The 7,257-nt window shown below is 38.3% G+C and overlaps 1 non-coding gene across 1 annotated transcript; it reads left to right on the plus strand.

Annotated features, from left to right (window-relative positions):
• The first annotated feature begins 2,906 nt into the window (after positions 1-2,906).
• On the plus strand, positions 2,907-3,013 carry LOC148578249 (small nucleolar RNA R71). The gene has a single exon (XR_015904220.1). It is a non-coding gene; the product is annotated as a small nucleolar RNA R71 (small nucleolar RNA).
• Positions 3,014-7,257: the final 4,244 nt, after the last annotated feature.

The raw sequence follows: 7,257 nt of genomic DNA on the forward strand, positions 1-7,257 counted from the left end.
GTTCTTTTGATTTAAAACATTTTTCATTTAAGAGAGGTGATGGATTCATAGGACATTCATAACTTTAAGACAAAGTTACTAACTACTAATGATCATGTAATGAAGACACAAACATAGATAAGCACATAACATAGAAAACAAAAAACAGAGAAAGTAAGAACAAGGAATGAGTCCACCTTAGTGATGTCCTTGAGCTCTTCTATGTCTCTTCCTTGTCTTTGCTGCTCCTCCTTCATTGCTTTTAGATCTTCTCTGATTTCATGAAGGATGATGGAGTGCTCTTGATGTTCCACCCTTAGTTGCTTCCAATAATTGTGTGGAAGAAAATGTATCCCCTGAGGTATCTCAGGGATCTCTTGATTTGCAGTCAAATGTTCTACCACTGAGCTATAGACCCTTGATGGAAGCTTTTGTCTTCCCTTTCCTCTTTCTAGAGGCCTCTCTGGCCTTAGGTGCCATCAATGGTTATGGAGAAAAACAAAAAAGCTATGCTTTTTACCACACCAAACTTAGAATGTTGCTCGCCCTCGAGCAAAAGAAGAAAGAATAGAAGAAGAAGAAGAAGATATGGAGGAGATGGATGGATGTGTGTATTCGGCCATATGGGTGGGATTGGGTGGGAGAGAGATGTTGAATTTTGAAGGTAGTGGTTGTATGGATGTGAGTGGTAAATGGAAAACAGAAGGGATGATCATGAATGGGAAGAGAGATGATGAGGTAGGTGGGGATCCTGTGGGGTCCACAGATCCTGGGATGATCCTGTGGGGTCCACAGATCCTGAGGTGTCAAGGCATTTACATCCCTGCACCAAATTAGGCATGTAAAATGCCTTTGCACACAACTCTGGGCGTTCAGCGCCAGGTTGGTGCCCATTTTGGGCGTTCAACGCCCATTTGCTGCCATTTCTGGCGTTGAACGCCAGAACCATGCTTGTTCTGGGCGTTCAGTGCCAGGATGTTGCCCATTTTGGGCGTTCAGCGCCAGAACCATGCTCTGTTCTGGCGTTTGAATGCCAGGCAGATGCTCCTCCAGGGTGTGATTTTTCTTCTGCTGTTTTTGATTCCGTTTTCAATTTTTATATTTATTTTGTGACTCCACATGATCATGAACCTAAGAAAACATGAAAAACAATAAAAATAAGAATTAGATAAACATTGGGTTGCCTCCCAACAAGCGCTTCTTTAATGTCAATAGCTTGACAGTGGGCTCTCATGGAGCCTCACAGATGTGCAGAGCTTTGTTGAGACTCTCCAACACCAAACTTAGAGTTTGGATATGGGAGTTCAATACCAAACTTAGAGTTTGGTTGTGGCCTCCCAACACCAAACTTAGAGTTTGATTGTGGGGGCTCTGGTTGACTCTGCTTTGAGAGAAGCTTTTTCTGCTTCCTCTCCATGGTTGCAGAGGGAGATCCTTGAGTTTTAAACACAAGGGAGTTCTCATTCCATTGAATGACTATTTCACCTCTGTCAACATCAATCACAGCTCTTGCTGTGGCCAGGAAAGGTCTTCCTAGGATGATGGATTCATCCTCTTCCTTTCCAGTATCCAGGACTATGAAATCAGTAGGTATGTAAAGGCCCTCAACCTTTACTAATACATCTTCTACTTGTCCATAAGCCTATTTTCTTGAGCTGTCTGCCATCTCTAGTGAGATTTTAGTAGCTTGCACCCCATAGATTCCCAGTTTCTCTATTACAGAGAGGGGCATGAGGTTTATTCCTGAACCAAGGTCACACAGAGCCTTAAAGATCATGGTGCCTATGGTGCAGGGTATTATGAACTTTTCAGGATCCTGTCTCTTCTGAGGCAATGTCAGTTGATCCAGATCACTTAGTTCATTGATGAACAAGGGAGGTTCAACTTCCCAAGTATCAATGCCAAATAATTTGGCATTCAGCTTCATGATTGCACCAAGAAACTTGGCAGTTTGCTCTTCAGTAACATCCTCATTCTCTTCAGAGGAGGAATACTCATCAGAGCTCATGAAGGGCATAAGGAGGTTCAATGGAATCTCTATGGTCTCTAGATGAGCCTCAGAGTCCTTTGGTTTCTCATAGGGAAGCTCCTTATTGATCACTGGACGTCCCAGGAGGTCTTCCTCCTTGGGATTCACGTCCTCTCCTTCCCTTACAGGTTCGGCCATGGTGCTTATGTCAATGGCCTTGCACTCTCCTTTTGGGTTCTCTTCTGTATTGCTTGGGAGAGTACTAGGAGGGATTTTAGTGATCCTTTTACTCAGCTGGCCCACTTGTGCTTCCAAATTTCTAATGGAAGACCTTGTTTCATTCATGAAACTTACAGTGGCCTTAGATAGATCAGAGACTAGATTTGCTAAATTAGAAGCATTTTGTTCAGAGTTCTCTGTCTGTTGCTGAGTTGATGATGGAAAAGGCTTGCTATTGCTAAACCTGTTTCTTCCACCATTATTAAAGCCTTGTTGAGGCTTTTGATCCTTCCATGAAAAATTTGGATGATTTCTCCATGTTGAGTTATAGGTGTTTCCATAAGGTTCACCTAAGTAATTTACCTCTGCTATTGCAGGGTTCTCAGGATCATAGGCTTCTTCTTCAGAAGATGCCTCTTGAGTACTTTTGGATGCAGCTTGCATTCCATGCAGACTCTGAGAGATCATATTGACTTGCTGAGTCAATATTTTATTCTGAGCCAATATGGCATTCAGAGTATCAACTTCAAGAACTCCCTTCTTCATAGGCGTCCCATTATTCATAGGATTCCTTTCAGAAGTGTACATGAACTGGTTATTAGCAACCATGTCAATGAGTTCTTGAGCTTCTGCAGGCGTTTTCTTTAGGTGAATGGATCCACCTACAGAAGTGTCCAGTGACATCTTTGATAGCTCAGATAAACCATCATAGAATATATCCAGGATGGTCCATTCTGAAAGCATGTCAGAAGGACACTTTTTGGTCAACTGTTTGTATCTTTCCCAAGCTTCATAGAGGGATTCACCTTCTTTTTGTCTGAAGGTTTGAACATCAGCTCTAATCTTGCTCAGCTTTTGAGGAGGAAAGTACTTGGCTAAGAAAGCCGTGACCAGCTTATCCCAAGAGTTCAGGCTGTCTTTGGGTTGAGAATCCAACCATAGTCTAGCTCTGTCTCTTACAGCAAAAGGGAAAAGTATGAGCCTGTAGACTTCAGGATCTACTCCATTAGTCTTAACAGTATCACATATCTGCAAGAATTCAGTTAAGAACTGAAAAGGATCTTCAGATGGAAGTCCATGAAACTTGTAGTTCTGCTGCATCAGAGAAACTAATTGAGGTTTCAGCTCAAAATTGATTGCTCCAATGGCAGGAATGGAGATGCTTCTTCCATGTAAATTGGAATTAGGTGCAGTAAAGTCACCAAGCATCTTCCTTACATTATTATTATTTTCGGCTACCATCTCCTTTTCCTATTCGAAAATTTTTGAAAGGTTATCTCTGGATTGTTGTATTTTAGCTTCTCTTAATTTTCTCTTCAGAGTCCTTTCAGGTTCTGGATCTGCTTCCACAAGAATGTTCTTATCCTTGCTCCTGCTCATATGACAAAGAAGAGGGCACAGAAAAATAATAATAATAATAGAGATCCTTTATACCACAGTATAGGGATCCCTGTGTGAGTAGAAGAAGAGGGGGAGACAAAGAATGTAATATAATGGAAGAAACACAACTGTGAGGATGGCAGAGATGTGAGATGAGATGTTAGGATATGAATGAATAAATAGAATAAGATGGGGGGGGGGATAATTTTCGAAAATTATTTTGAAAAAGAGTTAGTGATTTTCGAAAAATGGTTTTTGAAAATTGTTAGTATTTTTCGAAAATTTTTGAAATCAAAAATAAAAAATAAAAATAATTAGTTAATTAAAAAGAAATTTTGAAAAAGAGGGAAGATATTTTCGAAAATTAGAGAGAGGGAGTTAGTTAGGTAGTTTTGAAAAAGTTAAGAAACAAACAAAAAGTTAGTTAGTTAGTTGAAACAAATTTTGAAAAGATAAGAAGTTAGGAAGTTAGAAAAGATATTTTGAAAAGATATTTTTGAAAAAGATAAGATAAGAAGATATTTTAGAAACTAATTTTGAAAAAGATTTGATTTTTAAAATCTCAATCAATGACTTGATTCACAAGAAATCACAAGATATGATTCTAGAACTTAAAGTTTGAATCTTTCTTAACAAGCAAGTAACAAACTTCAAATTTTTGAATCAAAACATTAATTGTTTATGTTATTTTCGAAAATTTGATATAAAAATAAGAAAAAGATTTTTGAAAAATATTTTTTTTTAATTTTCGAAAATAACTAAGAATTTTAAAAAAGATTTGATTTTTGAAAAAGATTTTGAAAAAGATAAGATTTTCAAATTGAAAATTTGATTTGACTTATAAGAAACAACTTGATTTTTAAAATTTTTTGAAAAAGTCAACTCAAATTTTCGAATTTGATGAGAGAAAAAGGGAAAGATATTTTTTTTATTTTTGAAATTTTTATGAAAAACATGAAAATTATGCAATGCATGAAATTTTTAGATCAAAACAATGAATGCATGCAGGAATGCTATGAATGTCAAGATGAATACCAAGAACACTATGAATGTCAAGATGAACATCATAGACACAATTTTGAAAAATTTTTAATGCAAAGAAAACATGCAAGACACCAAACTTAGAATTCTTTAATGCTTACGCACTAAGAATTCAAGAGTGCATATGAAAAACACCATACAACACAAAACAAAAAATCATCAAGATCAAACAAGAAGACTTACCAAGAACAACTTGAAGATCATGAAGAACACTATGAATGCATGTAATTTTCGAAAAATGCAAGATGCATATGCAATTGACACCAAACTTATGATATGACTCAAGACTCAAACAAGAAACAGAAAATATTTTTGATTTTTATGATTTTCTAATTTTTTTGGATTTTTTTCAAAAATTATATGAAAAAGAAAAATAAGGATTCCAAAATTTTTAACATGAATTCCAGGAATCTTGCATTCTTAGTCTAAAGCTTCAGTCCAGGAATTAGACATGGCTCACTAGCCAGCCAAGCCTTCAATGAAAGCTCCGGTCCAAAACACTAGACATGGCCAATGGCCAGCCAAGCTTCAGCATGTAATTCAGACATGACACGCCTGACATACTCATTCCCAAAGGAATAGGACATGGCTTTACAGCCAGCCAGGCTTCAACATGCTTCATGAAACACTAGAATTCATTCTTAAAAATTTTGAATAAAAATTTTTTGAAAACATTTTATTTTTTTCGAAAACAGATGAGAAAATTTTAGAAATATTTTTGAAAAATTTTTGAAAATAAAATAAAAAAAAATTACCTAATCTGAGCAACAGGATGAACCGTCAGTTGTCCAAACTCGAACAATCCCCAGCAACGGTGCCAAAAACTTGGTGCACGAAATTGTGATGTCCAGGCTCGAATAATCCCTGGCAATGTGAGCAACTTGGTACGCGTAATCGTGATACACATTCATAATTTGTCACAACTTCGATACAACTGACCAGCAAGTGCACTGGGTCGTCCAAGTAATACCTTACGTGAGTAAGGGTCGAATCCCACGGAGATTGTTGGTATGAAGCAAGCTATGGTCACCTTGCAAATCTCAGTCAGGCGGATATAAAGTGATAATGGTGTTTTCGAATAATAAATAAAAGACTAGGGATAGAGATACTTATGTAAATCATTGGTAGGAATTTCAGATAAGCGAATGGAGATGCTTTTCGTTCCTCTGAACCTCTGCTTTCCTGCTATCTTCATCCAATCAGTCTTACTCCTTTCCATGGCTGGCTTTATGTGATACATCACGACTGTCAATGGCTACTTTCGGTCATCTCTCGGGAAAATGATCCAATGCCCTGTCACGGCACGGCTAATCGTCTGGAGGCATCACCCTTGCCAATGGCTTCATCTTATCCTCTCAGTGAATAATATGCTCACGCACCCTGTCACGGCACGGCTATTCATCTGTCGGTTCTTGATCATGCTGGAATAGGATTTACTATCCTTTTGCGTCTGTCACTAATGCCCTGCAATCGCGAGTTAGGAGCTCGTCACAGTCATTCAATCATTGAATCCTACTCGGAATACCACAGACAAGGTTTAGACTTTTCGGATTCTCTTGAATGCCGCCATCATTCTAGCTTACGCCACAAAGATTCTGGTTAGGAGATCTAAGAGATACTCATTCTAGCTCAATTCATGTAGAACAGAAGTGTTTGTCAGGCACGCGTTCATAAGGGAGAAGGATGATGAGCGTCACACATAATCATCATCTTCATCACGTTCTTGGGTGCGAATGGATATCTTAGAAGCGAAATAAGAAGAATTGAATAGAAAACAGTAGTACTTTGCATTAATCTTTGAGGAACAGCAGAGCTCCACACCTTAATCTATGGAGTGTAGAAACTCTACCGTTTAAAAATACATAAGTGAAGGTCCAGGCATGGCCGAGATGGCCAGCCCTCTAAAACGTGATTAAAGGATCATAAGGTAATCCAAAGATGTCAAATACAATAGTAAGAGGTCCTATTTATAATAAACTAGCTACTAGGGTTTACATGAGTAAGTAATTGATGCATAAATCCACTTCTGGGGCCCACTTGGTGTGTGCTTGGGCCGAGCCTTAACTTTCCACGTGCAGAGGCCATTTGTGGAGTTGAACGCCAGGTTTTGATCCATTTCTGGCGTTCAACTCTGGTTTTGGATCCTTTTCTGGCGCTGGACGCCAGATTTGGGCAGAGAGCTGGCGTTGAACGCCAGTTTACGTCGTCTATTCTTGGCCAAAGTATGGACTTATATATAATTCTGGAAAGCCCTGGATGTCTAATTTCCAACGCAATTGGAAGCGCGCCATTTCGAGTTATGTAGCTCCAGAAAATCCACTTTGAGTGCAGGGAGGTCAGAATCCAACAGCATCAGCAGTCATTCTTCAACCTCTGAATCTGATTTTTGCTCAAGTCCCTCAATTTCAGTCAGAAAATACCTGAAATCACAGAAAAACACACAAACTCATAGTAAAGTCCAGAAATGTAAATTTAATATAAAAACTAATGAAAACATCCCTAAAAGTAACTAGATCCTACTAAAAACATACTAAAAACAATGCCAAAAAGCGTATAAATTATCCGCTCATCAATATGCTGGTTTAAGATCCCTGTTGCATCTATCTTCCTCTGTTTGAGTTCTTCTGGATTCAAGTATTCTTTGATATAACCTTGAACTTGTCTTAATG

Source organism: Arachis ipaensis, chromosome B1, assembly GCF_059453495.1.
Source record: "Arachis ipaensis isolate K30076 ecotype BB chromosome B1, ASM5945349v1, whole genome shotgun sequence".
NCBI classification, from domain to species: domain Eukaryota; kingdom Viridiplantae; phylum Streptophyta; class Magnoliopsida; order Fabales; family Fabaceae; genus Arachis; species Arachis ipaensis.